The 21,504-nt window shown below is 43.8% G+C and overlaps 78 non-coding genes across 78 annotated transcripts; all 78 read right to left on the bottom strand.

Annotated features, from left to right (window-relative positions):
- Window positions 1-362: 362 nt before the first annotated feature.
- TRNAF-GAA (transfer RNA phenylalanine (anticodon GAA)) lies at window positions 363-435 on the bottom strand. The gene has a single exon. It is a non-coding gene; the product is annotated as a tRNA-Phe (tRNA).
- Window positions 436-816: 381 nt separating this feature from the next.
- TRNAF-GAA (transfer RNA phenylalanine (anticodon GAA)) lies at window positions 817-889 on the bottom strand. Its single transcript has one exon. It is a non-coding gene; the product is annotated as a tRNA-Phe (tRNA).
- Window positions 890-967: 78 nt separating this feature from the next.
- Window positions 968-1,040, bottom strand: TRNAF-AAA (transfer RNA phenylalanine (anticodon AAA)). Its single transcript has one exon. It is a non-coding gene; the product is annotated as a tRNA-Phe (tRNA).
- Window positions 1,041-1,421: 381 nt separating this feature from the next.
- TRNAF-GAA (transfer RNA phenylalanine (anticodon GAA)) lies at window positions 1,422-1,494 on the bottom strand. The gene has a single exon. It is a non-coding gene; the product is annotated as a tRNA-Phe (tRNA).
- A 78-nt stretch (window positions 1,495-1,572) lies between these two features.
- Window positions 1,573-1,645, bottom strand: TRNAF-GAA (transfer RNA phenylalanine (anticodon GAA)). Its single transcript has one exon. It is a non-coding gene; the product is annotated as a tRNA-Phe (tRNA).
- A 228-nt stretch (window positions 1,646-1,873) lies between these two features.
- Window positions 1,874-1,946, bottom strand: TRNAI-GAU (transfer RNA isoleucine (anticodon GAU)). Its single transcript has one exon. It is a non-coding gene; the product is annotated as a tRNA-Ile (tRNA).
- A 78-nt stretch (window positions 1,947-2,024) lies between these two features.
- TRNAF-GAA (transfer RNA phenylalanine (anticodon GAA)) lies at window positions 2,025-2,097 on the bottom strand. Its single transcript has one exon. It is a non-coding gene; the product is annotated as a tRNA-Phe (tRNA).
- Window positions 2,098-2,175: 78 nt separating this feature from the next.
- TRNAF-GAA (transfer RNA phenylalanine (anticodon GAA)) lies at window positions 2,176-2,248 on the bottom strand. The gene has a single exon. It is a non-coding gene; the product is annotated as a tRNA-Phe (tRNA).
- Window positions 2,249-2,326: 78 nt separating this feature from the next.
- Window positions 2,327-2,399, bottom strand: TRNAF-AAA (transfer RNA phenylalanine (anticodon AAA)). The gene has a single exon. It is a non-coding gene; the product is annotated as a tRNA-Phe (tRNA).
- Window positions 2,400-2,629: 230 nt separating this feature from the next.
- TRNAF-GAA (transfer RNA phenylalanine (anticodon GAA)) lies at window positions 2,630-2,702 on the bottom strand. The gene has a single exon. It is a non-coding gene; the product is annotated as a tRNA-Phe (tRNA).
- A 229-nt stretch (window positions 2,703-2,931) lies between these two features.
- On the bottom strand, window positions 2,932-3,004 carry TRNAF-AAA (transfer RNA phenylalanine (anticodon AAA)). Its single transcript has one exon. It is a non-coding gene; the product is annotated as a tRNA-Phe (tRNA).
- Window positions 3,005-3,234: 230 nt separating this feature from the next.
- Window positions 3,235-3,307, bottom strand: TRNAF-GAA (transfer RNA phenylalanine (anticodon GAA)). Its single transcript has one exon. It is a non-coding gene; the product is annotated as a tRNA-Phe (tRNA).
- Window positions 3,308-3,385: 78 nt separating this feature from the next.
- Window positions 3,386-3,458, bottom strand: TRNAF-AAA (transfer RNA phenylalanine (anticodon AAA)). Its single transcript has one exon. It is a non-coding gene; the product is annotated as a tRNA-Phe (tRNA).
- A 230-nt stretch (window positions 3,459-3,688) lies between these two features.
- On the bottom strand, window positions 3,689-3,761 carry TRNAF-GAA (transfer RNA phenylalanine (anticodon GAA)). The gene has a single exon. It is a non-coding gene; the product is annotated as a tRNA-Phe (tRNA).
- Window positions 3,762-3,990: 229 nt separating this feature from the next.
- TRNAF-AAA (transfer RNA phenylalanine (anticodon AAA)) lies at window positions 3,991-4,063 on the bottom strand. The gene has a single exon. It is a non-coding gene; the product is annotated as a tRNA-Phe (tRNA).
- Window positions 4,064-4,293: 230 nt separating this feature from the next.
- TRNAF-GAA (transfer RNA phenylalanine (anticodon GAA)) lies at window positions 4,294-4,366 on the bottom strand. Its single transcript has one exon. It is a non-coding gene; the product is annotated as a tRNA-Phe (tRNA).
- Window positions 4,367-4,595: 229 nt separating this feature from the next.
- TRNAF-AAA (transfer RNA phenylalanine (anticodon AAA)) lies at window positions 4,596-4,668 on the bottom strand. The gene has a single exon. It is a non-coding gene; the product is annotated as a tRNA-Phe (tRNA).
- Window positions 4,669-5,049: 381 nt separating this feature from the next.
- On the bottom strand, window positions 5,050-5,122 carry TRNAF-GAA (transfer RNA phenylalanine (anticodon GAA)). Its single transcript has one exon. It is a non-coding gene; the product is annotated as a tRNA-Phe (tRNA).
- Window positions 5,123-5,200: 78 nt separating this feature from the next.
- TRNAF-GAA (transfer RNA phenylalanine (anticodon GAA)) lies at window positions 5,201-5,273 on the bottom strand. The gene has a single exon. It is a non-coding gene; the product is annotated as a tRNA-Phe (tRNA).
- A 228-nt stretch (window positions 5,274-5,501) lies between these two features.
- Window positions 5,502-5,574, bottom strand: TRNAF-GAA (transfer RNA phenylalanine (anticodon GAA)). The gene has a single exon. It is a non-coding gene; the product is annotated as a tRNA-Phe (tRNA).
- Window positions 5,575-5,802: 228 nt separating this feature from the next.
- On the bottom strand, window positions 5,803-5,875 carry TRNAF-GAA (transfer RNA phenylalanine (anticodon GAA)). Its single transcript has one exon. It is a non-coding gene; the product is annotated as a tRNA-Phe (tRNA).
- Window positions 5,876-6,256: 381 nt separating this feature from the next.
- TRNAF-GAA (transfer RNA phenylalanine (anticodon GAA)) lies at window positions 6,257-6,329 on the bottom strand. The gene has a single exon. It is a non-coding gene; the product is annotated as a tRNA-Phe (tRNA).
- A 78-nt stretch (window positions 6,330-6,407) lies between these two features.
- Window positions 6,408-6,480, bottom strand: TRNAF-AAA (transfer RNA phenylalanine (anticodon AAA)). The gene has a single exon. It is a non-coding gene; the product is annotated as a tRNA-Phe (tRNA).
- A 381-nt stretch (window positions 6,481-6,861) lies between these two features.
- TRNAF-GAA (transfer RNA phenylalanine (anticodon GAA)) lies at window positions 6,862-6,934 on the bottom strand. Its single transcript has one exon. It is a non-coding gene; the product is annotated as a tRNA-Phe (tRNA).
- A 78-nt stretch (window positions 6,935-7,012) lies between these two features.
- TRNAF-GAA (transfer RNA phenylalanine (anticodon GAA)) lies at window positions 7,013-7,085 on the bottom strand. Its single transcript has one exon. It is a non-coding gene; the product is annotated as a tRNA-Phe (tRNA).
- Window positions 7,086-7,614: 529 nt separating this feature from the next.
- Window positions 7,615-7,687, bottom strand: TRNAF-GAA (transfer RNA phenylalanine (anticodon GAA)). The gene has a single exon. It is a non-coding gene; the product is annotated as a tRNA-Phe (tRNA).
- A 78-nt stretch (window positions 7,688-7,765) lies between these two features.
- Window positions 7,766-7,838, bottom strand: TRNAF-GAA (transfer RNA phenylalanine (anticodon GAA)). Its single transcript has one exon. It is a non-coding gene; the product is annotated as a tRNA-Phe (tRNA).
- Window positions 7,839-7,916: 78 nt separating this feature from the next.
- TRNAF-AAA (transfer RNA phenylalanine (anticodon AAA)) lies at window positions 7,917-7,989 on the bottom strand. The gene has a single exon. It is a non-coding gene; the product is annotated as a tRNA-Phe (tRNA).
- A 683-nt stretch (window positions 7,990-8,672) lies between these two features.
- TRNAF-GAA (transfer RNA phenylalanine (anticodon GAA)) lies at window positions 8,673-8,745 on the bottom strand. Its single transcript has one exon. It is a non-coding gene; the product is annotated as a tRNA-Phe (tRNA).
- A 78-nt stretch (window positions 8,746-8,823) lies between these two features.
- Window positions 8,824-8,896, bottom strand: TRNAF-GAA (transfer RNA phenylalanine (anticodon GAA)). Its single transcript has one exon. It is a non-coding gene; the product is annotated as a tRNA-Phe (tRNA).
- Window positions 8,897-9,124: 228 nt separating this feature from the next.
- On the bottom strand, window positions 9,125-9,197 carry TRNAF-GAA (transfer RNA phenylalanine (anticodon GAA)). Its single transcript has one exon. It is a non-coding gene; the product is annotated as a tRNA-Phe (tRNA).
- A 228-nt stretch (window positions 9,198-9,425) lies between these two features.
- Window positions 9,426-9,498, bottom strand: TRNAF-GAA (transfer RNA phenylalanine (anticodon GAA)). The gene has a single exon. It is a non-coding gene; the product is annotated as a tRNA-Phe (tRNA).
- A 78-nt stretch (window positions 9,499-9,576) lies between these two features.
- TRNAF-GAA (transfer RNA phenylalanine (anticodon GAA)) lies at window positions 9,577-9,649 on the bottom strand. The gene has a single exon. It is a non-coding gene; the product is annotated as a tRNA-Phe (tRNA).
- A 78-nt stretch (window positions 9,650-9,727) lies between these two features.
- TRNAF-AAA (transfer RNA phenylalanine (anticodon AAA)) lies at window positions 9,728-9,800 on the bottom strand. The gene has a single exon. It is a non-coding gene; the product is annotated as a tRNA-Phe (tRNA).
- Window positions 9,801-10,029: 229 nt separating this feature from the next.
- On the bottom strand, window positions 10,030-10,102 carry TRNAF-GAA (transfer RNA phenylalanine (anticodon GAA)). The gene has a single exon. It is a non-coding gene; the product is annotated as a tRNA-Phe (tRNA).
- Window positions 10,103-10,180: 78 nt separating this feature from the next.
- On the bottom strand, window positions 10,181-10,253 carry TRNAF-GAA (transfer RNA phenylalanine (anticodon GAA)). Its single transcript has one exon. It is a non-coding gene; the product is annotated as a tRNA-Phe (tRNA).
- A 78-nt stretch (window positions 10,254-10,331) lies between these two features.
- Window positions 10,332-10,404, bottom strand: TRNAF-GAA (transfer RNA phenylalanine (anticodon GAA)). Its single transcript has one exon. It is a non-coding gene; the product is annotated as a tRNA-Phe (tRNA).
- A 78-nt stretch (window positions 10,405-10,482) lies between these two features.
- On the bottom strand, window positions 10,483-10,555 carry TRNAF-AAA (transfer RNA phenylalanine (anticodon AAA)). Its single transcript has one exon. It is a non-coding gene; the product is annotated as a tRNA-Phe (tRNA).
- Window positions 10,556-10,784: 229 nt separating this feature from the next.
- Window positions 10,785-10,857, bottom strand: TRNAY-GUA (transfer RNA tyrosine (anticodon GUA)). The gene has a single exon. It is a non-coding gene; the product is annotated as a tRNA-Tyr (tRNA).
- A 229-nt stretch (window positions 10,858-11,086) lies between these two features.
- On the bottom strand, window positions 11,087-11,159 carry TRNAF-GAA (transfer RNA phenylalanine (anticodon GAA)). The gene has a single exon. It is a non-coding gene; the product is annotated as a tRNA-Phe (tRNA).
- Window positions 11,160-11,237: 78 nt separating this feature from the next.
- TRNAF-GAA (transfer RNA phenylalanine (anticodon GAA)) lies at window positions 11,238-11,310 on the bottom strand. The gene has a single exon. It is a non-coding gene; the product is annotated as a tRNA-Phe (tRNA).
- Window positions 11,311-11,539: 229 nt separating this feature from the next.
- TRNAF-GAA (transfer RNA phenylalanine (anticodon GAA)) lies at window positions 11,540-11,612 on the bottom strand. Its single transcript has one exon. It is a non-coding gene; the product is annotated as a tRNA-Phe (tRNA).
- A 78-nt stretch (window positions 11,613-11,690) lies between these two features.
- TRNAF-GAA (transfer RNA phenylalanine (anticodon GAA)) lies at window positions 11,691-11,763 on the bottom strand. Its single transcript has one exon. It is a non-coding gene; the product is annotated as a tRNA-Phe (tRNA).
- A 379-nt stretch (window positions 11,764-12,142) lies between these two features.
- Window positions 12,143-12,215, bottom strand: TRNAF-GAA (transfer RNA phenylalanine (anticodon GAA)). The gene has a single exon. It is a non-coding gene; the product is annotated as a tRNA-Phe (tRNA).
- A 77-nt stretch (window positions 12,216-12,292) lies between these two features.
- On the bottom strand, window positions 12,293-12,365 carry TRNAF-GAA (transfer RNA phenylalanine (anticodon GAA)). Its single transcript has one exon. It is a non-coding gene; the product is annotated as a tRNA-Phe (tRNA).
- Window positions 12,366-12,745: 380 nt separating this feature from the next.
- On the bottom strand, window positions 12,746-12,818 carry TRNAY-GUA (transfer RNA tyrosine (anticodon GUA)). The gene has a single exon. It is a non-coding gene; the product is annotated as a tRNA-Tyr (tRNA).
- Window positions 12,819-13,047: 229 nt separating this feature from the next.
- Window positions 13,048-13,120, bottom strand: TRNAF-GAA (transfer RNA phenylalanine (anticodon GAA)). The gene has a single exon. It is a non-coding gene; the product is annotated as a tRNA-Phe (tRNA).
- Window positions 13,121-13,198: 78 nt separating this feature from the next.
- TRNAF-GAA (transfer RNA phenylalanine (anticodon GAA)) lies at window positions 13,199-13,271 on the bottom strand. Its single transcript has one exon. It is a non-coding gene; the product is annotated as a tRNA-Phe (tRNA).
- A 229-nt stretch (window positions 13,272-13,500) lies between these two features.
- Window positions 13,501-13,573, bottom strand: TRNAF-GAA (transfer RNA phenylalanine (anticodon GAA)). The gene has a single exon. It is a non-coding gene; the product is annotated as a tRNA-Phe (tRNA).
- A 78-nt stretch (window positions 13,574-13,651) lies between these two features.
- Window positions 13,652-13,724, bottom strand: TRNAF-GAA (transfer RNA phenylalanine (anticodon GAA)). The gene has a single exon. It is a non-coding gene; the product is annotated as a tRNA-Phe (tRNA).
- A 530-nt stretch (window positions 13,725-14,254) lies between these two features.
- TRNAF-GAA (transfer RNA phenylalanine (anticodon GAA)) lies at window positions 14,255-14,327 on the bottom strand. Its single transcript has one exon. It is a non-coding gene; the product is annotated as a tRNA-Phe (tRNA).
- A 78-nt stretch (window positions 14,328-14,405) lies between these two features.
- Window positions 14,406-14,478, bottom strand: TRNAF-GAA (transfer RNA phenylalanine (anticodon GAA)). The gene has a single exon. It is a non-coding gene; the product is annotated as a tRNA-Phe (tRNA).
- A 78-nt stretch (window positions 14,479-14,556) lies between these two features.
- On the bottom strand, window positions 14,557-14,629 carry TRNAF-GAA (transfer RNA phenylalanine (anticodon GAA)). The gene has a single exon. It is a non-coding gene; the product is annotated as a tRNA-Phe (tRNA).
- A 78-nt stretch (window positions 14,630-14,707) lies between these two features.
- Window positions 14,708-14,780, bottom strand: TRNAF-GAA (transfer RNA phenylalanine (anticodon GAA)). Its single transcript has one exon. It is a non-coding gene; the product is annotated as a tRNA-Phe (tRNA).
- Window positions 14,781-14,858: 78 nt separating this feature from the next.
- On the bottom strand, window positions 14,859-14,931 carry TRNAF-GAA (transfer RNA phenylalanine (anticodon GAA)). The gene has a single exon. It is a non-coding gene; the product is annotated as a tRNA-Phe (tRNA).
- Window positions 14,932-15,008: 77 nt separating this feature from the next.
- TRNAF-GAA (transfer RNA phenylalanine (anticodon GAA)) lies at window positions 15,009-15,081 on the bottom strand. Its single transcript has one exon. It is a non-coding gene; the product is annotated as a tRNA-Phe (tRNA).
- Window positions 15,082-15,159: 78 nt separating this feature from the next.
- On the bottom strand, window positions 15,160-15,232 carry TRNAF-GAA (transfer RNA phenylalanine (anticodon GAA)). Its single transcript has one exon. It is a non-coding gene; the product is annotated as a tRNA-Phe (tRNA).
- A 78-nt stretch (window positions 15,233-15,310) lies between these two features.
- On the bottom strand, window positions 15,311-15,383 carry TRNAF-GAA (transfer RNA phenylalanine (anticodon GAA)). Its single transcript has one exon. It is a non-coding gene; the product is annotated as a tRNA-Phe (tRNA).
- A 380-nt stretch (window positions 15,384-15,763) lies between these two features.
- On the bottom strand, window positions 15,764-15,836 carry TRNAF-AAA (transfer RNA phenylalanine (anticodon AAA)). The gene has a single exon. It is a non-coding gene; the product is annotated as a tRNA-Phe (tRNA).
- Window positions 15,837-16,217: 381 nt separating this feature from the next.
- TRNAF-GAA (transfer RNA phenylalanine (anticodon GAA)) lies at window positions 16,218-16,290 on the bottom strand. The gene has a single exon. It is a non-coding gene; the product is annotated as a tRNA-Phe (tRNA).
- Window positions 16,291-16,368: 78 nt separating this feature from the next.
- On the bottom strand, window positions 16,369-16,441 carry TRNAF-AAA (transfer RNA phenylalanine (anticodon AAA)). Its single transcript has one exon. It is a non-coding gene; the product is annotated as a tRNA-Phe (tRNA).
- A 230-nt stretch (window positions 16,442-16,671) lies between these two features.
- TRNAF-GAA (transfer RNA phenylalanine (anticodon GAA)) lies at window positions 16,672-16,744 on the bottom strand. Its single transcript has one exon. It is a non-coding gene; the product is annotated as a tRNA-Phe (tRNA).
- A 381-nt stretch (window positions 16,745-17,125) lies between these two features.
- On the bottom strand, window positions 17,126-17,198 carry TRNAF-GAA (transfer RNA phenylalanine (anticodon GAA)). The gene has a single exon. It is a non-coding gene; the product is annotated as a tRNA-Phe (tRNA).
- Window positions 17,199-17,276: 78 nt separating this feature from the next.
- On the bottom strand, window positions 17,277-17,349 carry TRNAF-AAA (transfer RNA phenylalanine (anticodon AAA)). The gene has a single exon. It is a non-coding gene; the product is annotated as a tRNA-Phe (tRNA).
- A 230-nt stretch (window positions 17,350-17,579) lies between these two features.
- Window positions 17,580-17,652, bottom strand: TRNAF-GAA (transfer RNA phenylalanine (anticodon GAA)). The gene has a single exon. It is a non-coding gene; the product is annotated as a tRNA-Phe (tRNA).
- A 532-nt stretch (window positions 17,653-18,184) lies between these two features.
- TRNAF-AAA (transfer RNA phenylalanine (anticodon AAA)) lies at window positions 18,185-18,257 on the bottom strand. The gene has a single exon. It is a non-coding gene; the product is annotated as a tRNA-Phe (tRNA).
- Window positions 18,258-18,638: 381 nt separating this feature from the next.
- Window positions 18,639-18,711, bottom strand: TRNAF-GAA (transfer RNA phenylalanine (anticodon GAA)). Its single transcript has one exon. It is a non-coding gene; the product is annotated as a tRNA-Phe (tRNA).
- Window positions 18,712-18,789: 78 nt separating this feature from the next.
- On the bottom strand, window positions 18,790-18,862 carry TRNAF-GAA (transfer RNA phenylalanine (anticodon GAA)). The gene has a single exon. It is a non-coding gene; the product is annotated as a tRNA-Phe (tRNA).
- Window positions 18,863-19,090: 228 nt separating this feature from the next.
- On the bottom strand, window positions 19,091-19,163 carry TRNAF-GAA (transfer RNA phenylalanine (anticodon GAA)). Its single transcript has one exon. It is a non-coding gene; the product is annotated as a tRNA-Phe (tRNA).
- Window positions 19,164-19,391: 228 nt separating this feature from the next.
- On the bottom strand, window positions 19,392-19,464 carry TRNAF-GAA (transfer RNA phenylalanine (anticodon GAA)). The gene has a single exon. It is a non-coding gene; the product is annotated as a tRNA-Phe (tRNA).
- A 78-nt stretch (window positions 19,465-19,542) lies between these two features.
- On the bottom strand, window positions 19,543-19,615 carry TRNAF-GAA (transfer RNA phenylalanine (anticodon GAA)). The gene has a single exon. It is a non-coding gene; the product is annotated as a tRNA-Phe (tRNA).
- A 78-nt stretch (window positions 19,616-19,693) lies between these two features.
- TRNAF-AAA (transfer RNA phenylalanine (anticodon AAA)) lies at window positions 19,694-19,766 on the bottom strand. Its single transcript has one exon. It is a non-coding gene; the product is annotated as a tRNA-Phe (tRNA).
- A 229-nt stretch (window positions 19,767-19,995) lies between these two features.
- On the bottom strand, window positions 19,996-20,068 carry TRNAF-GAA (transfer RNA phenylalanine (anticodon GAA)). The gene has a single exon. It is a non-coding gene; the product is annotated as a tRNA-Phe (tRNA).
- A 78-nt stretch (window positions 20,069-20,146) lies between these two features.
- On the bottom strand, window positions 20,147-20,219 carry TRNAF-GAA (transfer RNA phenylalanine (anticodon GAA)). Its single transcript has one exon. It is a non-coding gene; the product is annotated as a tRNA-Phe (tRNA).
- A 228-nt stretch (window positions 20,220-20,447) lies between these two features.
- On the bottom strand, window positions 20,448-20,520 carry TRNAF-GAA (transfer RNA phenylalanine (anticodon GAA)). Its single transcript has one exon. It is a non-coding gene; the product is annotated as a tRNA-Phe (tRNA).
- A 78-nt stretch (window positions 20,521-20,598) lies between these two features.
- Window positions 20,599-20,671, bottom strand: TRNAF-GAA (transfer RNA phenylalanine (anticodon GAA)). Its single transcript has one exon. It is a non-coding gene; the product is annotated as a tRNA-Phe (tRNA).
- A 380-nt stretch (window positions 20,672-21,051) lies between these two features.
- TRNAF-AAA (transfer RNA phenylalanine (anticodon AAA)) lies at window positions 21,052-21,124 on the bottom strand. The gene has a single exon. It is a non-coding gene; the product is annotated as a tRNA-Phe (tRNA).
- A 229-nt stretch (window positions 21,125-21,353) lies between these two features.
- Window positions 21,354-21,426, bottom strand: TRNAI-AAU (transfer RNA isoleucine (anticodon AAU)). Its single transcript has one exon. It is a non-coding gene; the product is annotated as a tRNA-Ile (tRNA).
- Window positions 21,427-21,504: the final 78 nt, after the last annotated feature.

Below are 21,504 nucleotides of genomic sequence, written 5' to 3'. Positions count from 1 at the left end.
GAATTTAACCTGAAGAAAATAATTTACTTTAAGAGACACGATCCAAACACTTCTGCTGTTGCCGAAACCCGGGATCGAACCAGGGACCCTTTAGATCTTCAGTCTAACGCTCTCCCAACTAAGCCATTTCGGCTCTTTTTCATGTAACCAGGGACACTTTCCTTGGGAAAGCAGTTTACTTTAATGTACACGACCCAAAAAACTTTCATGTTGCCGAAACCCGGGATCGAACCAGGGACCTTTAGATCTTCAGTCTAACGCTCTCCCATCTAAGCTATTTCGGCTCTTATTCATGCAACCAGGTAAACTTTCCTGAAGCAAATAATTTACTTTAAGATACTCGACCCAAAAAGCTCTCGTTATGCCGAAACCCGGGATCGAACCAGGGACCTTTAGATCTTCAGTCTAACGCTCTCCCAACTGAGCTATTTCGGCTCATATTCAAGCAGCTAGGGAATTTTTCCTGAAGAAAGTAATTTACCTTAAGAGACACGATCCAAACACTTCTGCTGTTGCCGAAACCCGGGATTGAACCAGGGACCCTTTAGATCTTCAGTCTAACGCTCTCCCAACTAAGCCATTTCGGCTCTTTTTCAAGTAACCAGGGACACTTTCCTTGGGAAAGCAGTTTACTTTAATGTACACGACCCAAAAAGCTTTCATGTTGCCGAAACCCGGAATCGAACGAGGGACCTTTAGATCTTCAGTCTAACGCTCTCCCAACTGAGCTATTTCGGCTCACATTCAAGAAGCTAGGGAATTTTTCCTGAAGCAAGTAATTTACTTTAAGATACACGACCCAAAAAGCTCTCGTGTTGCCGAAACCCGGGATCGAACCATGGACCTTTAGATCTTCAGTCTAACGCTCTCCCAACTGAGCTATTTCGGCTCACATTCAAGCAGCTAGGGAATTTTTCCTGAAGCAAATAATTTACTTTAAGATATACTATCCAAAAAGATTTCATATTGCCGAAACCTGGGATCAAACCAGGGACCTTTAGATCTTTAGTCTAACGCTCTTCCAACTGAGCTATTTCGGCTCTTGTTCAAGCAGCTAGGGAATTTAACCTGAAGAAAATAATTTACTTTAAGAGACACGATCGAAACACTTCTGCTGTTGCCGAAACCCGGGATCGAACCAGGGACCCTTTAGATCTTCAGTCTAACGCTCTCCCAACTAAGCCATTTCGGCTCTTTTTCATGTAACCAGGGACACTTTCCTTGGGAAAGCAGTTTACTTTAATGTACACGACCCAAAAAACTTTCATGTTGCCGAAACCCGGGATCGAACCAGGGACCTTTAGATCTTCAGTCTAACGCTCTCCCATCTAAGCTATTTCGGCTCTTATTCATGCAACCAGGTAAACTTTCCTGAAGCAAATAATTTACTTTAAGATACTCGACCCAAAAAGCTCTCGTTATGCCGAAACCCGGGATCGAACCAGGGACCTTTAGATCTTCAGTCTAACGCTCTCCCAACTGAGCTATTTCGGCTCATATTCAAGCAGCTAGGGAATTTTTCCTGAAGAAAGTAATTTACCTTAAGGTACACGACCCAAAAAGCTCTCGTGTTGCCGAAACCCGGGATCGAACCAGGGACCTTTAGATCTTCAGTCTAACGCTCTCCCAACTGAGCTATTTCGGCTCATATTCAAGCAGCTAGGGAATTTTTCCTGAAGAAAATAATTTACTTTAAGATACACGACCCAAAAAGCTCTCGTATTTCCGAAACCCGGGATCGAACCAGGGACCTTTAGATCTTCAGTGTAACGCTCTCCCAACTGAGCTTTTCGGCTCTTATTCATGCAACCAGGTAAACTTTCCTGAAGCAAATAATTTACTTTAAGATACTCGACCCAAAAAGCTCTCGTGATGCCGAAACCCGGGATCGAACCAGGGACCTTTAGATCATCAGTCTAACGCTCTCCCAACTGAGCTATTTCGGCTCATATTCAAGCAGCTAGGGAATTTTTCCTGAAGAAAGTAATTTACCTTAAGGTACACGACCCAAAAAGCTCTCGTGTTGCCGAAACCCGGGATCGAACCAGGGACCTTTAGATCTTCAGTCTAACGCTCTCCCAACTGAGCTATTTCGGCTCATATTCAAGCAGCTAGAGAATTTTTCCTGAAGCAAGTAATTTACTTTAAGATACACGACCCAAAAAGCTCTCGTGTTGCCGAAACCCGGGATCGAACCAGGGACCTTTAGATCTTCAGTCTAACGCTCTCCCAACTGAGCTATTTCGGCTCACATTCAAGCAGCTAGGGAATTTTTCCTGAAGCAAATAATTTACTTTAAGATATACTATCCAAAAAGATTTCATATTGCCGAAACCTGGGATCAAACCAGGGACCTTTAGATCTTTAGTCTAACGCTCTTCCAACTGAGCTATTTCGGCTCTTGTTCAAGCAGCTAGGGAATTTTTCCTGAAGAAAATAATTTACTTTAAGAGACACGATCCAAACACTTCTGCTGTTGCCGAAACCCGGGATCGAACCAGGGACCCTTTAGATCTTCAGTCTAACGCTCTCCCAACTAAGCCATTTCGGCTCTTTTTCATGTAACCAGGGACACTTTCCTTGGGAAAGCAGTTTACTTTAATGTACACGACCCAAAAAGCTTTCATGTTGCCGAAACCCGGGATCGAACCAGGGCCCTTTAGATCTTCAGTCTAACGCTCTCCCAACTGAGCTATTTCGGCTCACATTCAAGCAGCTAGGGAATTTTTCCTGAAGAAAATAATTTACCTTAAGGTACACGACCCAAAAAGCTCTCGTGTTGCCGAAACCCGGGATCGAACCAAAGACCTTTAGATCTTCAGTCTAACGCTCTCCCAACTGAGCTATTTCGGCTCACATTCAAGCAGCTAGGGAATTTTTCCTGAAGCAAATAATTTACTTTAAGATATACTATCCAAAAAGATTTCATATTGCCGAAACCTGGGATCAAACCAGGGACCTTTAGATCTTTAGTCTAACGCTCTTCCAACTGAGCTATTTCGGCTCTTGTTCAAGCAGCTAGGGAATTTTTCCTGAAGAAAATAATTTACTTTAAGAGACACGATCCAAACACTTCTGCTGTTGCCGAAACCCGGGATCGAACCAGGGACCCTTTAGATCTTCAGTCTAACGCTCTCCCAACTAAGCCATTTCGGCTCTTTTTCATGTAACCAGGGACACTTTCCTCGGGAAAGCAGTTTACTTTAATGTACACGACCCAAAAAGCTGTCATGTTGCCGAAACCCGGGATCGAACCAGGGACCTTTAGATCTTCAGTCTAACGCTCTCCCAACTGAGCTATTTCGGCTCACATTCAAGCAGCTAGGGAATTTTTCCTGAAGCAAATAATTTACTTTAAGATATACTATCCAAAAAGATTTCATATTGCCGAAACCTGGGATCAAACCAGGGACCTTTAGATCTTTAGTCTAACGCTCTTCCAACTGAGCTATTTCGGCTCTTGTTCAAGCAGCTAGGGAATTTTTCCTGAAGAAAATAATTTACTTTAAGAGACACGATCCAAACACTTCTGCTGTTGCCGAAACCCGGGATCGAACCAGGGACCCTTTAGATCTTCAGTCTAACGCTCTCCCAACTAAGCCATTTCGGCTCTTTTTCATGTAACCAGGGACACTTTCCTTGGGAAAGCAGTTTACTTTAATGTACACGACCCAAAAAGCTTTCATGTTGCCGAAACCCGGGATCGAACCAGGGCCCTTTAGATCTTCAGTCTAACGCTCTCCCAACTGAGCTATTTCGGCTCACATTCAAGCAGCTAGGGAATTTTTCCTGAAGAAAATAATTTACCTTAAGGTACACGACCCAAAAAGCTCTCGTGTTGCCGAAACCCGGGATCGAACCAAAGACCTTTAGATCTTCAGTCTAACGCTCTCCCAACTGAGCTATTTCGGCTCACATTCAAGCAGCTAGGGAATTTTTCCTGAAGCAAATAATTTACTTTAAGATATACTATCCAAAAAGATTTCATATTGCCGAAACCTGGGATCAAACCAGGGACCTTTAGATCTTTAGTCTAACGCTCTTCCAACTGAGCTATTTCGGCTCTTGTTCAAGCAGCTAGGGAATTTTTCCTGAAGAAAATAATTTACTTTAAGAGACACGATCCAAACACTTCTGCTGTTGCCGAAACCCGGGATCGAACCAGGGACCCTTTAGATCTTCAGTCTAACGCTCTCCCAACTAAGCCATTTCGGCTCTTTTTCATGTAACCAGGGACACTTTCCTCGGGAAAGCAGTTTACTTTAATGTACACGACCCAAAAAGCTGTCATGTTGCCGAAACCCGGGATCGAACCAGGGACCTTTAGATCTTCAGTCTAACGCTCTCCCAACTGAGCTATTTCGGCTCACATTCAAGCAGCTAGGGAATTTTTCCTGAAGAAAATAATTTACCTTAAGGTACACGACCCAAAAAGCTCTCGTGTTGCCGAAACCCGGGATCGAACCAAAGACCTTTAGATCTTCAGTCTAGCGCTCTCCCAACTGAGCTATTTCGGCTCACATTCAAGCAGCTAGGGAATTTTTCCTGAAGCAAATAATTTACTTTAAGATATACTATCCAAAAAGATTTCATATTGCCGAAACCTGGGATCAAACCAGGGACCTTTAGATCTTTAGTCTAACGCTCTTCCAACTGAGCTATTTCGGCTCTTGTTCAAGCAGCTAGGGAATTTTTCCTGAAGAAAATAATTTACTTTAAGAGACACGATCCAAACACTTCTGCTGTTGCCGAAACCCGGGATCGAACCAGGGACCCTTTAGATCTTCAGTCTAACGCTCTCCCAACTAAGCCATTTCGGCTCTTTTTCATGTAACCAGGGACACTGTCCTTGGGAAAGCAGTTTACTTTAATGTACACGACCCAAAAAACTTTCATGTTGCCGAAACCCGGGATCGAACCAGGGACCTTTAGATCTTCAGTCTAACGCTCTCCCATCTAAGCTATTTCGGCTCTTATTCATGCAACCAGGTAAACTTTCCTGAAGCAAATAATTTACTTTAAGATACTCGACCCAAAAAGCTCTCGTTATGCCGAAACCCGGGATCGAACCAGGGACCTTTAGATCTTCAGTCTAACGCTCTCCCAACTGAGCTATTTCGGCTCATATTCAAGCAGCTAGGGAATTTTTCCTGAAGAAAGTAATTTACCTTAAGGTACACGACCCGAAAAGCTCTCGTGTTGCCGAAACCCGGGATCGAACCAGGGACCTTTAGATCTTCAGTCTAACGCTCTCCCAACTGAGCTATTTCGGCTCATATTCAAGCAGCTAGGGAATTTTTCCTGAAGAAAATAATTTACTTTAAGATACACGACCCAAAAAGCTCTCGTATTTCCGAAACCCGGGATCGAACCAGGGACCTTTAGATCTTCAGTGTAACGCTCTCCCAACTGAGCTTTTCGGCTCTTATTCATGCAACCAGGTAAACTTTCCTGAAGCAAATAATTTACTTTAAGATACTCGACCCAAAAAGCTCTCGTGATGCCGAAACCCGGGATCGAACCAGGGACCTTTAGATCTTCAGTCTAACGCTCTCCCAACTGAGCTATTTCGGCTCATATTCAAGCAGCTAGGGAATTTTTCCTGAAGAAAGTAATTTACCTTAAGGTACACGACCCAAAAAGCTCTCGTATTTCCGAAACCCGGGATCGAACCAGGGACCTTTAGATCTTCAGTGTAACGCTCTCCCAACTGAGCTTTTCGACTCTTATTCATGCAACCAGGTAAACTTTCCTGAAGCAAATAATTTACTTTAAAATACTCGACCCAAAAAGCTCTCGTGATGCCGAAACCCGGGATCGAACCAGGGACCTTTAGATCTTCAGTCTAACGCTCTCCCAACTGAGCTATTTCGGCTCATATTCAAGCAGCTAGGGAATTTTTCCTGAAGAAAGTAATTTACCATAAGAGACACGATCCAAACACTTCTGCTGTTGCCGAAACCCGGGATTGAACCAGGGACCCTTTAGATCTTCAGTCTAACGCTCTCCCAACTAAGCCATTTCGGCTCTTTTTCAAGTAACCAGGGACACTTTCCTTGGGAAAGCAGTTTACTTTAATGTACACGACCCAAAAAGCTTTCATGTTGCCGAAACCCGGAATCGAACGAGGGACCTTTAGATCTTCAGTCTAACGCTCTCCCAACTGAGCTATTTCGGCTCACATTCAAGAAGCTAGGGAATTTTTCCTGAAGCAAGTAATTTACTTTAAGATACACGACCCAAAAAGCTCTCGTGTTGCCGAAACCCGGGATCGAACCATGGACCTTTAGATCTTCAGTCTAACGCTCTCCCAACTGAGCTATTTCGGCTCACATTCAAGCAGCTAGGGAATTTTTCCTGAAGCAAATAATTTACTTTAAGATATACTATCCAAAAAGATTTCATATTGCCGAAACCTGGGATCAAACCAGGGACCTTTAGATCTTTAGTCTAACGCTCTTCCAACTGAGCTATTTCGGCTCTTGTTCAAGCAGCTAGGGAATTTAACCTGAAGAAAATAATTTACTTTAAGAGACACGATCCAAACACTTCTGCTGTTGCCGAAACCCGGGATCGAACCAGGGACCCTTTAGATCTTCAGTCTAACGCTCTCCCAACTAAGCCATTTCGGCTCTTTTTCATGTAACCAGGGACACTTTCCTTGGGAAAGCAGTTTACTTTAATGTACACGACCCAAAAAACTTTCATGTTGCCGAAACCCGGGATCGAACCAGGGACCTTTAGATCTTCAGTCTAACGCTCTCCCATCTAAGCTATTTCGGCTCTTATTCATGCAACCAGGTAAACTTTCCTGAAGCAAATAATTTACTTTAAGATACTCGACCCAAAAAGCTCTCGTTATGCCGAAACCCGGGATCGAACCAGGGACCTTTAGATCTTCAGTCTAACGCTCTCCCAACTGAGCTATTTCGGCTCATATTCAAGCAGCTAGGGAATTTTTCCTGAAGAAAGTAATTTACCTTAAGGTACACGACCCGAAAAGCTCTCGTGTTGCCGAAACCCGGGATCGAACCAGGGACCTTTAGATCTTCAGTCTAACGCTCTCCCAACTGAGCTATTTCGGCTCATATTCAAGCAGCTAGGGAATTTTTCCTGAAGAAAATAATTTACTTTAAGATACACGACCCAAAAAGCTCTCGTATTTCCGAAACCCGGGATCGAACCAGGGACCTTTAGATCTTCAGTGTAACGCTCTCCCAACTGAGCTTTTCGGCTCTTATTCATGCAACCAGGTAAACTTTCCTGAAGCAAATAATTTACTTTAAGATACTCGACCCAAAAAGCTCTCGTGATGCCGAAACCCGGGATCGAACCAGGGACCTTTAGATCTTCAGTCTAACGCTCTCCCAACTGAGCTATTTCGTCTCATATTCAAGCAGCTAGGGAATTTTTCCTGAAGAAAGTAATTTACCTTAAGGTACACGACCCAAAAAGCTCTCGTATTTCCGAAACCCGGGATCGAACCAGGGACCTTTAGATCTTCAGTGTAACGCTCTCCCAACTGAGCTTTTCGACTCTTATTCATGCAACCAGGTAAACTTTCCTGAAGCAAATAATTTACTTTAAGATACTCGACCCAAAAAGCTCTCGTGATGCCGAAACCCGGGATCGAACCAGGGACCTTTAGATCTTCAGTCTAACGCTCTCCCAACTGAGCTATTTCGGCTCATATTCAAGCAGCTAGGGAATTTTTCCTGAAGCAAGTAATTTACTTTAAGATACACGACCCAAAAAGCTCTCGTGTTGCCGAAACCCGGGATCGAACCAGGGACCTTTAGATCTTCAGTCTAACGCTCTCCCAACTGAGCTATTTCGGCTCACATTCAAGCAGCTAGGGAATTTTTCCTGAAGCAAATAATTTACTTTAAGATATACTATCCAAAAAGATTTCATATTGCCGAAACCTGGGATCAAACCAGGGACCTTTAGATCTTTAGTCTAACGCTCTTCCAACTGAGCTATTTCGGCTCTTGTTCAAGCAGCTAGGGAATTTTTCCTGAAGAAAATAATTTACTTTAAGAGACACGATCCAAACACTTCTGCTGTTGCCGAAACCCGGGATCGAACCAGGGACCTTTAGATCTTCAGTCTGACGCTCTCCCAACTAAGCTATTTCGGCTCATATTCACGCAGCTAGGGAATTTTTCCTGAAGAAAATAATTTACTTTAAGAGACACGATCCAAACACTTCTGCTGTTGCCGAAACCCGGGATCGAACCAGGGACCTTTAGATCTTCAGTCTGACGCTCTCCCAACTAAGCTATTTCGGCTCATATTCACGCAGCTAGGGAATTTTTCCTGAAGAAAATAATTTACTTTAAGATACACGATCCAAACACTTCTGCTGTTGCCGAAACCCGGGATCGAACCAGGGACCCTTTAGATCTTCAGTCTAACGCTCTCCCAACTAAGCCATTTCGGCTCTTTTTCATGTAACCAGGGACACTTTCCTTGGGAAAGCAGTTTACTTTAATGTACACGACCCAAAAAACTTTCATGTTGCCGAAACCCGGGATCGAACCAGGGACCTTTAGATCTTCAGTCTAACGCTCTCCCATCTAAGCTATTTCGGCTCTTATTCATGCAACCAGATAAACTTTCCTGAAGCAAATAATTTACTTTAAGATACTCGACCCAAAAAGCTCTCGTTATGCCGAAACCCGGGATCGAACCAGGGACCTTTAGATCTTCAGTCTAACGCTCTCCCAACTGAGCTATTTCGGCTCATATTCAAGCAGCTAGGGAATTTTTCCTGAAGAAAGTAATTTACCTTAAGGTACACGACCCAAAAAGCTCTCGTGTTGCCGAAACCCGGGATCGAACCAGGGACCTTTAGATCTTCAGTCTAACGCTCTCCCAACTGAGCTATTTCGGCTCATATTCAAGCAGCTAGGGAATTTTTCCTGAAGAAAATAATTTACTTTAAGATACACGACCCAAAAAGCTCTCGTATTTCCGAAACCCGGGATCGAACCAGGGACCTTTAGATCTTCAGTGTAACGCTCTCCCAACTGAGCTTTTCGGCTCTTATTCATGCAACCAGGTAAACTTTCCTGAAGCAAATAATTTACTTTAAGATACTCGACCCAAAAAGCTCTCGTGATGCCGAAACCCGGGATCGAACCAGGGACCTTTAGATCTTCAGTCTAACGCTCTCCCAACTGAGCTATTTCGGCTCATATTCAAGCAGCTAGGGAATTTTTCCTGAAGAAAGTAATTTACCTTAAGGTACACGACCCAAAAAGCTCTCGTATTTCCGAAACCCGGGATCGAACCAGGGACCTTTAGATCTTCAGTGTAACGCTCTCCCAACTGAGCTTTTCGACTCTTATTCATGCAACCAGGTAAACTTTCCTGAAGCAAATAATTTACTTTAAGATACTCGACCCAAAAAGCTCTCGTGATGCCGAAACCCGGGATCGAACCAGGGACCTTTAGATCTTCAGTCTAACGCTCTCCCAACTGAGCTATTTCGGCTCATATTCAAGCAGCTAGGGAATTTTTCCTGAAGCAAGTAATTTACTTTAAGATACACGACCCAAAAAGCTCTCGTGTTGCCGAAACCCGGGATCGAACCAGGGACCTTTAGATCTTCAGTCTAACGCTCTCCCAACTGAGCTATTTCGGCTCACATTCAAGCAGCTAGGGAATTTTTCCTGAAGCAAATAATTTACTTTAAGATATACTATCCAAAAAGATTTCATATTGCCGAAACCTGGGATCAAACCAGGGACCTTTAGATCTTTAGTCTAACGCTCTTCCAACTGAGCTATTTCGGCTCTTGTTCAAGCAGCTAGGGAATTTTTCCTGAAGAAAATAATTTACTTTAAGAGACACGATCCAAACACTTCTGCTGTTGCCGAAACCCGGGATCGAACCAGGGACCTTTAGATCTTCAGTCTGACGCTCTCCCAACTAAGCTATTTCGGCTCATATTCACGCAGCTAGGGAATTTTTCCTGAAGAAAATAATTTACTTTAAGATACACGATCCAAACACCTCTGCTGTTGCCGAAACCCGGGATCGAACCAGGGACCTTTAGATCTTCAGTCTAACGCTCTCCCAACTGAGCTATTTCGGCTCTTATTCATGCAACCAGGTAAACTTTCCTTGGGAAAGCAGTTTACTTTAATGTACACGACCCAAAAAGCTTTCATGTTGCCGAAACCCGGGATCGAACCAGGGACCTTTAGATCTTCAGTCTAACGCTCTCCCAACTGAGCTATTTCGGCTCTTATTCATGCAACCAGGTAAACTTTCCTGAAGCAAATAATTTACTTTAAGATACTCGACCCAAAAATCTCTCGCGATGCCGAAACCCGGGATCGAACCAGGGACCTTTAGATCTTCAGTCTAACGCTCTCCCAACTGAGCTATTTCGGCTCATATTCAAGCAGCTAGGGAATTTTTCCTGAAGCAAATAATTTACTTTAAGATATACTTTCCAAAAAGATTTCATATTGCCGAAACCTGGGATCAAACCAGGGACCTTTAGATCTTTAGTCCAACGCTCTTCCAACTGAGCTATTTCGGCTCTTGTTCAAGCAGCTAGGGAATTTTTCCTGAAGAAAATAATTTACTTTAAGAGACACGATCCAAACACTTCTGCTGTTGCCGAAACCCGGGATCGAACCAGGGACCTTTGGATATTCAGTCTAACGCTCTCACAACTAAGCTATTTCGGCTCTTTTTCATGTAACCAGGGACACTTTCCTTGGGAAAGCAGTTTACTTTAATGTACACGACCCAAAAAGCTTTCATGTTGCCGAAACCCGGGATCGAACCAGGGACCTTTAGATCTACAGTCTAACGCTCTCCCAACTAAACTATTTCGGCTCTTATTCATGCAACCAGGTAAACTTTCCTGAAGCAAATAATTTACTTTAAGATACTCGACCCCAAAAGCTCTCGTGATGCCGAAACCCGGGATCGAACCAGGGACCTTTAGTTCTTCAGTCTAACGCTCTAACAACTGAGCTATTTCGGCTCATATTCAAGCAGCTAGGGAATTTTTCCTGAAGCAAGTAATTTACTTTAAGATACACGACCCAAAACGCTCTCGTGTTGCCGAAACCCGGGATCGAACCAGGGACCTTTAGATCTTCAGTCTAACGCTCTCCCAACTGAGCAATTTCGGCTCATATTCACGCAGCTAGGGAATTTTTCCTGAAGAAAATAATTTACTTTAAGATACACGATCCAAACACCTCTGCTGTTGCCGAAACCCGGGATCGAACCAGGGACCTTTAGATCTTCAGTCTAACGCTCTCCCAACTAAGCTATTTCGGCTCGTTTTCATGTAACCAGGGACACTTTCCTTGGGAAAGCAGTTTACTTTAATGTACACGACCCAAAAAGCTTTCATGTTGCCGAAACCCGGGACCGAACCAGGGACCTATAGATCTTCAGTCTAACGCTCTCCCAACTGAGCTATTTCGGCTCTTATTCATGCAACCAGGTAAACTTTCCTGAAGCAAATAATTTACTTTAAGATACTCGACCCAAAAAGCTCTCGTGATGCCGAAACCCGGGATCGAACCAGGGACCTTTAGATCTTCAGTCTAACGCTCTCCCAACTGAGCTATTTCGGCTCATATTCAAGCAGCTAGGGAATTTTTCCTGAAGCAAATAATTTACTTTAAGATACACGACCCAAGAAGCTCTAGTGTTGCCGAAACCCGGGATCGAACCAGGGACCTTTAGATCTTCAGTCTAACGCTCTCCCAATTGAGCTATTTCGGCTCTTATTCATGCAACCAGGTAAACTTTCCTGAAGCAAATAATTTACTTTAAGATACTCGACCAAAAAGCTCTCGTGATGCCGAAACCCGGGATCGAACCAGGGAACTTTAGATCTTCAGTCAAACGCTCTCCCAACTGAGCTATTTCGGCTCCTATTCAACCAGCTAGGGAATTTTTCCTGAAGAAAGTAATTTACATTAAGGTACACGACCCAAAAAGATCTCGTGTTGCCGAAACCCGGGATCGAACCAGGAACCTTTAGATCTTCAGTCTGACGCTCTCCCATCTGAGCTATTTCGGCTCATATTCAAGCAGCTAGGGAATTTTTCCTGAAGCAAGTAATTTACTTTAAGATACACGACCCAAAACGCTCTCGTGTTGCCGAAACCCGGGATCGAACCAGGGACCTTTAGATCTTCAGTCTAACGCTCTCCCAATTGAGCTATTTCGGCTCTTATTCATGCAACCAGGTAAACTTTCCTGAAGCAAATAATTTACTTTAAGATACTCGACCAAAAAGCTCTCGTGATGCCGAAACCCGGGATCGAACCAGGGACCTTTAGATCTTCAGTCTAACGCTCTCCCAACTGAGCTATTTCGGCTCATATTCAAGCAGCTAGGGAATTTTTCCTGAAGCAAATAATTTACTTTAAGATACTCGACCCCAAAAGCTCTCGTGATGCCGAAACCCGGGATCGAACCAGGGACCTTTAGTTCTTCAGTCTAACGCTCTAACAACTGAGCTATTTCGGCTCATATTCAAGCAGCTAGGGAATTTTTCCTGAAGCAAGTAATTTACTTTAAGATACACGACCCAAAACGCTCTCGTGTTGCCGAAACCCGGGATCGAACCAGGGACCTTTGGATATTCAGTCTAACGCTCTCACAACTAAGCTATTTCGGCTCTTTTTCATGTAACCAGGGACACTTTCCTTGGGAAAGCAGTTTACTTTAATGTACACGACCCAAAAAGCTTTCATGTTGCCGAAACCCGGGATCGAACCAGGGACCTTTAGATCTACAGTCTAACGCTCTCCCAACTAAACTATTTCGGCTCTTATTCATGCAACCAGGTAAACTTTCCTGAAGCAAATAATTTACTTTAAGATACTCGACCCCAAAAGCTCTCGTGATGCCGAAACCCGGGATCGAACCAGGGACCTTTAGTTCTTCAGTCTAACGCTCTAACAACTGAGCTATTTCGGCTCATATTCAAGCAGCTAGGGAATTTTTCCTGAAGCAAGTAATTTACTTTAAGATACACGACCCAAAACGCTCTCGTGTTGCCGAAACCCGGGATCGAACCAGGGACCTTTAGATCTTCAGTCTAACGCTCTCCCAACTGAGCAATTTCGGCTCATATTCACGCAGCTAGGGAATTTTTCCTGAAGAAAATAATTTACTTTAAGATACACGATCCAAACACCTCTGCTGTTGCCGAAACCCGGGATCGAACCAGGGACCTTTAGATCTTCAGTCTAACGCTCTCCCAACTAAGCTATTTCGGCTCGTTTTCATGTAACCAGGGACACTTTCCTTGGGAAAGCAGTTTACTTTAATGTACACGACCCAAAAAGCTTTCATGTTGCCGAAACCCGGGACCGAACCAGGGACCTATAGATCTTCAGTCTAACGCTCTCCCAACTGAGCTATTTCGGCTCTTATTCATGCAACCAGGTAAACTTTCCTGAAGCAAATAATTTACTTTAAGATACTCGACCCAAAAAGCTCTCGTGATGCCGAAACCCGGGATCGAACCAGGGACCTTTAGATCTTCAGTCTAACGCTCTCCCAACTGAGCTATTTCGGCTCATATTCAAGCAGCTAGGGAATTTTTCCTGAAGCAAATAATTTACTTTAAGATACACGACCCAAGAAGCTCTAGTGTTGCCGAAACCCGGGATCGAACCAGGGACCTTTAGATCTTCAGTCTAACGCTCTCCCAATTGAGCTATTTCGGCTCTTATTCATGCAACCAGGTAAACTTTCCTGAAGCAAATAATTTACTTTAAGATACTCGACCAAAAAGCTCTCGTGATGCCGAAACCCGGGATCGAACCAGGGAACTTTAGATCTTCAGTCAAACGCTCTCCCAACTGAGCTATTTCGGCTCCTATTCAACCAGCTAGGGAATTTTTCCTGAAGAAAGTAATTTACATTAAGGTACACGACCCAAAAAGATCTCGTGTTGCCGAAACCCGGGATCGAACCAGGAACCTTTAGATCTTCAGTCTGACGCTCTCCCATCTGAGCTATTTCGGCTCATATTCAAGCAGCTAGGGAATTTTTCCTGAAGCAAATAATTTACTTTAAGATACACGACCCAAAAAGCTCTCGTGTTACCGAAACCCGGGATCGAACCAGGGACCTTTAGATCTTCAGTCTAACGCGCTCCCAACTGAGCTATTTCGGCTCACATTCAAGCAGCTAGGGAATTTTTCCTGAAGCAAATAATTTACTTTAAGATACTCGACCCAAAAAGCTCTCGTGATGCCGAAACCCGGGATCGAACCAGGGACCTTTAGATCTTCAGTCTAACGCTCTCCCAACTGAGCTATTTCGGCTCATTTTCAAGCAGCTAGGGAATTTTTCCTGAAGAAAATAATTTACCTTAAGGTACACGACCCAAAAAGCTCTCGTGTTGCCGAAACCCGGGATCGAACCAGGGACCTTTAGATCTTCAGTCTAACGCTCTCCCAACTAAGCTATTTCGGCTCGTTTTCATGTAACAAGGGACACTTTCTTTGGGAAAGCAGTTTACTTTAATGTACACTACCCAAAAAGCTTTCATGTTGCCGAAACCCGGGATCGAACCAGGGACCTTTAGATCTTCAATCTAACGCTCTCCCAACTGAGCTATTTCGGCTCATGTTCAAGCAGCTAGGGAATTTTTCCTGAAGAAAGTAATTTACCTTAAGGTACACGACCAAAAAAGCTCTCGTGTTGCCGAAACCCGGGATCGAACCAGGGACCTTTAGATCTTCAGTCTAACGCTCTCCCAACTAAGCTATTTCGGCTCGTTTTCATGTAACCAGGGACACTTTCCTTGGGAAAGCAGTTTACTTTAATGTACACGACCCAAAAAGCTTTCATGTTGCCGAAACCCGGGATCGAACCAGGGACCTTTAGATCTTCAGTCTAACGCTCTCCCAACTGAGCTATTTCGGCTCTTATTCATGCAACCAGGTAAACTTTCCTGAAGCAAATAATTTACTTTAAGATACTCGACCAAAAAGCTCTCGTGATGCCGAAACCCGGGATCGAACCAGGGACCCTTAGATCTTCAGTCTAACGCTCTTCCAACTGAGCTATTTCAGCTCATATTCAAGCAGCTAGGGAATTTTTCCTGAAGAAAGTAATTTACCTTAAGATACTCGAAACAAAAAGCTCTCGTGATGCCGAAACCCGGGATCGAACCAGGGACCTTTAGATCTTCAGTCTAACGCTCTCCCAACTGAGCTATTTCGGCTCATATTCAAGCAGCTAGGGAATTTTTCCTGAAGAAAGTAATTTACTTTAAGATACACGACCCAAAAAGCTCTCGTGTTGCCGAAACCCGGGATCGAACCAGGGACCTTTAGATCTTCAGTCTAACGCTCTCCCAACTGAGCTATTTCGGCTCATATTCGAGCAGCTAGGGAATTTTTCCTGAAGAAAGTAATTTACCTTAAGGTACACGACCCAAAAAGCTCTCGAGTTGCCGAAACCCGGGATCGAACCAGGGACCTTTAGATCTTCAGTCTAACGCTCTCCCAACAGAGCTATTTCGGCTCATATTCAAGCAGCTAGGGAATTTTTCCTGAAGCAAGTAATTTACTTTAAGATACACGACCCAAAAAGCTCTCGTGTTGCCGAAACCCGGGATCGACCCAGGGACCTTTAGATCTTCAGTCTAACGCTCTCCCAACTGAGCTATTTCGGCTCACATTCAAGCAGCTAGGGAATTTTTCCTGAAGCAAATAATTTACTTTAAGATATACTATCCAAAAAGATTTCATATTGCCGAAACCTGGGATCAAACCAGGGACCTTTAGATCTTTAGTCTAACGCTCTTCCAACTGAGCTATTTCGGCTCTTGTTCAAGCAGCTAGGGAATTTTTCCTGAAGAAAATAATTTACTTTAAGAGACACGATCCTAACACTTCTGCTGTTGCCGAAACCCGGGATCGAACCAGGGACCCTTTAGATCTTCAGTCTAACGCTCTCCCAACTAAGCCATTTCGGCTCTTTTTCAAGTAACCAGGGACACTTTCCTTGGGAAAGCAGTTTACTTTAATGTACACGACCCAAAAAGCTTTCATGTTGCCGAAACCCGGGATCGAACGAGGGACCTTTAGATCTTCAGTCTAACGCTCTCCCCACTGAGCTATTTCGGCTCACATTCAAGAAGCTAGGGAATTTTTCCTGAAGCAAGTAATTTACTTTAAGATACACGACCCAAAAAGCTCTCGTGTTGCCGAAACCCGGGATCGAACCATGGACCTTTAGATCTTCAGTCTAACGCTCTCCCAACTGAGCTATTTCGGCTCACATAGAAGCAGCTAGGGAATTTTTCCTGAAGCAAATAATTTACTTTAAGATATACTATCCAAAAAGATTTCATATTGCCGAAACCTGGGATCAAACCAGGGACCTTTAGATCTTTAGTCTAACGCTCTTCCAACTGAGCTATTTCGGCTCTTGTTCAAGCAGCTAGGGAATTTAACCTGAAGAAAATAATTTACTTTAAGAGACACGATCCAAACACTTCTGCTGTTGCCAAAACCCGGGATCGAACCAGGGACCCTTTAGATCTTCAGTCTAACGCTCTCCCAACTAAGCCATTTCGGCTCTTTTTCATGTAACCAGGGACACTTTCCTTGGGAAAGCAGTTTACTTTAATGTACACGACCCAAAAAACTTTCATGTTGCCGAAACCCGGGATCGAACCAGGGACCTTTAGATCTTCAGTCTAACGCTCTCCCAACTGAGCTATTTCGGCTCATATTCAAGCAGCTAGGGAATTTTTCCTGAAGAAAGTAATTTACCTTAAGAGACACGATCCAAACACTTCTGCTGTTGCCGAAACCCGGGATCGAACCAGGGACCCTTTAGATCTTCAGTCTAACGCTCTCCCAACTAAGCCATATCGGCTCTTTTTCAAGTAACCAGGGACACTTTCCTTGGGAAAGCAGTTTACTTTAATGTACACGACCCAAAAAGCTTTCATGTTGCCGAAACCCGGGATCGAACGAGGGACCTTTAGATCTTCAGTCTAACGCTCTCCCCACTGAGCTATTTCGGCTCACATTCAAGAAGCTAGGGAATTTTTCCTGAAGCAAGTAATTTACTTTAAGATACACGACCCAAAAAGCTCTCGTGTTGCCGAAACCCGGGATCGAACCATGGACCTTTAGATCTTCAGTCTAACGCTCTCCCAACTGAGCTATTTCGGCTCACATACAAGCAGCTAGGGAATTTTTCCTGAAGCAAATAATTTACTTTAAGATATACTATCCAAAAAGATTTCATATTGCCGAAACCTGGGATCAAACCAGGGACCTTTAGATCTTTAGTCTAACGCTCTTCCAACTGAGCTATTTCGGCTCTTGTTCAAGCAGCTAGGGAATTTAACCTGAAGAAAATAATTTACTTTAAGAGACACGATCCAAACACTTCTGCTGTTGCCGAAACCCGGGATCGAACCAGGGACCCTTTAGATCTTCAGTCTAACGCTCTCCCAACTAAGCCATTTCGGCTCTTTTTCATGTAACCAGGGACACTTTCCTTGGGAAAGCAGTTTACTTTAATGTACACGACCCAAAAAACTTTCATGTTGCCGAAACCCGGGATCGAACCAGGGACCTTTAGATCTTCAGTCTAACGCTCTCCCAACTGAGCTATTTCGGCTCATATTCAAGCAGCTAGGGAATTTTTCCTGAAGAAAGTAATTTACCTTAAGAGACACGATCCAAACACTTCTGCTGTTGCCGAAACCCGGGATCGAACCAGGGACCCTTTAGATCTTCAGTCTAACGCTCTCCCAACTAAGCCATTTCGGCTCTTTTTCAAGTAACCAGGGACACTTTCCTTGGGAAAGCAGTTTACTTTAATGTACACGACCCAAAAAGCTTTCATGTTGCCGAAACCCGGAATCGAACGAGGGACCTTTAGATCTTCAGTCTAACGCTCTCCCAACTGAGCTATTTCGGCTCACATTCAAGAAGCTAGGGAATTTTTCCTGAAGCAAGTAATTTACTTTAAGATACACGACCCAAAAAGCTCTCGTGTTCCCGAAACCCGGGATCGAACCATGGACCTTTAGATCTTCAGTCTAACGCTCTCCCAACTGAGCTATTTCGGCTCACATTCAAGCAGCTAGGGAATTTTTCCTGAAGAAAATAATTTACTTTAAGATATACTATCCAAAAAGATTTCATATTGCCGAAACCTGGGATCAAACCAGGGACCTTTAGATCTTTAGTCTAACGCTCTTCCAACTGAGCTATTGCGGCTCTTGTTCAAGCAGCTAGGGAATTTAACCTGAAGAAAATAATTTACTTTAAGAGACACGATCCAAACACTTCTGCTGTTGCCGAAACCCGGGATCGAACCAGGGACCCTTTAGATCTTCAGTCTAACGCTCTCCCAACTAAGCCATTTCGGCTCTTTTTCATGTAACCAGGGACACTTTCCTTGGGAAAGCAGTTTACTTTAATGTACACGACCCAAAAAACTTTCATGTTGCCGAAACCCGGGATCGAACCAGGGACCTTTAGATCTTCAGTCTAACGCTCTCCCATCTAAGCTATTTCGGCTCTTATTCATGCAACCAGGTAAACTTTCCTGAAGCAAATAATTTACTTTAAGATACTCGACCCAAAAAGCTCTCGTTATGCCGAAACCCGGGATCGAACCAGGGACCTTTAGATCTTCAGTCTAACGCTCTCCCAACTGAGCTATTTCGGCTCATATTCAAGCAGCTAGGGAATTTTTCCTGAAGAAAGTAATTTACCTTAAGGTACACGACCCAAAAAGCTCTCGTGTTGCCGAAACCCGGGATCGAACCAGGGACCTTTAGATCTTCAGTCTAACGCTCTCCCAACTGAGCTATTTCGGCTCATATTCAAGCAGCTAGGGAATTTTTCCTGAAGAAAATAATTTACTTTAAGATACACGACCCAAAAAGCTCTCGTATTTCCGAAACCCGGGATCGAACCAGGGACCTTTAGATCTTCAGTGTAACGCTCTCCCAACTGAGCTTTTCGGCTCTTATTCATGCAACCAGGTAAACTTTCCTGAAGCAAATAATTTACTTTAAGATACTCGACCCAAAAAGCTCTCGTGATGCCGAAACCCGGGATCGAACCAGGGACCTTTAGATCTTCAGTCTAACGCTCTCCCAACTGAGCTATTTCGGCTCATATTCAAGCAGCTAGGGAATTTTTCCTGAAGAAAGTAATTTACCTTAAGGTACACGACCCAAAAAGCTCTCGTATTTCCGAAACCCGGGATCGAACCAGAGACCTTTAGATCTTCAGTGTAACGCTCTCCCAACTGAGCTTTTCGACTCTTATTCATGCAACCAGGTAAACTTTCCTGAAGCAAATAATTTACTTTAAGATACTCGACCCAAAAAGCTCTCGTGATGCCGAAACCCGGGATCGAACCAGGGACCTTTAGATCTTCAGTCTAACGCTCTCCCAACTGAGCTATTTCGGCTCATATTCAAGCAGCTAGGGAATTTTTCCTGAAGCAAGTAATTTACTTTAAGATACACGACCCAAAAAGCTCTCGTGTCGCCGAAACCCGGGATCGAACCAGGGACCTTTAGATCTTCAGTCTAACGCTCTCCCAACTGAGCTATTTCGGCTCACATTCAAGCAGCTAGGGAATTTTTCCTGAAGCAAATAATTTACTTTAAGATATACTATCCAAAAAGATTTCATATTGCCGAAACCTGGGATCAAACCAGGGACCTTTAGATCTTTAGTCTAACGCTCTTCCAACTGAGCTATTTCGGCTCTTGTTCAAGCAGCTAGGGAATTTTTCCTGAAGAAAATAATTTACCTTAAGATACACGATCCAAACACCTCTGCTGTTGCCGAAACCCGGGATCGAACCAGGGACCTTTAGATCTTCAGTCAAACGCTCTCCCAACTGAGCAATTTCGGCTCATATTCACGCAGCTAGGGAATTTTTCCTGAAGAAAATTATTTACTTTAAGATACACGATCCAAACATATCTGCTGTGGCCGAAACCCGGGATCGAACCAGGGACCTTTAGATCTTCAGTCTAACGCTCTCCCAACTAAGCTATTTCGGCTCGTTTTCATGTAACCAGGGACACTTTCCTTGGGAAAGCAGTTTACTTTAATGTACACGACCCAAAAAGCTTTCATGTTGCCGAAACCCGGGATCGAACCAGGGACCTTTAGATCTTCAGTCTAACGCTCTCCCAACTGAGCTATTTCGGCTCTTATTCATGCAACCAGGTAAACTTTCCTGAAGCAAATAATTTACTTTAAGATACTCGACCAAAAAGCTCTCGTGATGCCGAAACCCGGGATCGAACCAGGGACCCTTAGATCTTCAGTCTAACGCTCTTCCAACTGGGCTATTTCAGCTCATATTCAAGCAGCTAGGGAATTTTTCCTGAAGAAAGTAATTTACCTTAAGATACTCGAAACAAAAAGCTCTCGTGATGCCGAAACCCGGGATCGAACCAGGGACCTTTAGATCTTCAGTCTAACGCTCTCCCAACTGAGCTATTTCGGCTCATATTCAAGCAGCTAGGGAATTTTTCCTGAAGAAAGTAATTTACTTTAAGATACACGACCCAAAAAGCTCTCGTGTTGCCGAAACCCGGGATCGAACCAGGGACCTTTAGATCTTCAGTCTAACGCTCTCCCAACTGAGCTATTTCGGCTCATATTCGAGCAGCTAGGGAATTTTTCCTGAAGAAAATAATTTACCTTAAGGTACACGACCCAAAAAGCTCTCGAGTTGCCGAAACCCGGGATCGAACCAGGGACCTTTAGATCTTCAGTCTAACGCTCTCCCAACAGAGCTATTTCGGCTCATATTCAAGCAGCTAGGGAATTTTTCCTGAAGCAAGTAATTTACTTTAAGATACACGACCCAAAAAGCTCTCGTGTTGCCGAAACCCGGGATCGACCCAGGGACCTTTAGATCTTCAGTCTAACGCTCTCCCAACTGAGCTATTTCGGCTCACATTCAAGCAGCTAGGGAATTTTTCCTGAAGCAAATAATTTACTTTAAGATATACTATCCAAAAAGATTTCATATTGCCTAAACCTGGGATCAAACCAGGGACCTTTAGATCTTTATACTAACGCTCTTCCAACTGAGCTATTTCGGCTCTTGTTCAAGCAGCTAGTGAATTTTTCCTGAAGAAAATAATTTACTTTAAGAGACACGATCCAAACACTTCTGCATTTGCCGAAACCCGGGATCGAACCAGGGACCTTTAGATCTTCAGTCTAACGCTCTCCCAACTAAGCTATTTGGGCTCTTTTTCATGTAACCAGGGACATTTTCCTTGGGAAAGCAGTTTACTTTAATGTACACGACCCAAAAAGCTTCCATGTTGCCGAAACCCGGGATCGAACCAGGGACCTTTAGATCATTAGTCTAACGCTCTCCCAACTGAGCTATTTCGGCTCTTATTCACGCAACCAGGTAAGCTTTCCTGAAGCAAATAATTTACTTTAAGATTCTCGACCCAAAAAGCTCTCGCGA

This window comes from Phalangium opilio, unplaced genomic scaffold (assembly GCF_054372755.1).
Source record: "Phalangium opilio isolate 3A_F unplaced genomic scaffold, DU_Popi_V2 ptg000217l_1, whole genome shotgun sequence".
Classification (NCBI taxonomy): Eukaryota; Metazoa; Arthropoda; class Arachnida; order Opiliones; family Phalangiidae; genus Phalangium; species Phalangium opilio.
The sequence above is the reverse complement of the archived record's forward strand: the minus strand, read 5'-3'. Positions and strand labels throughout refer to the sequence as shown.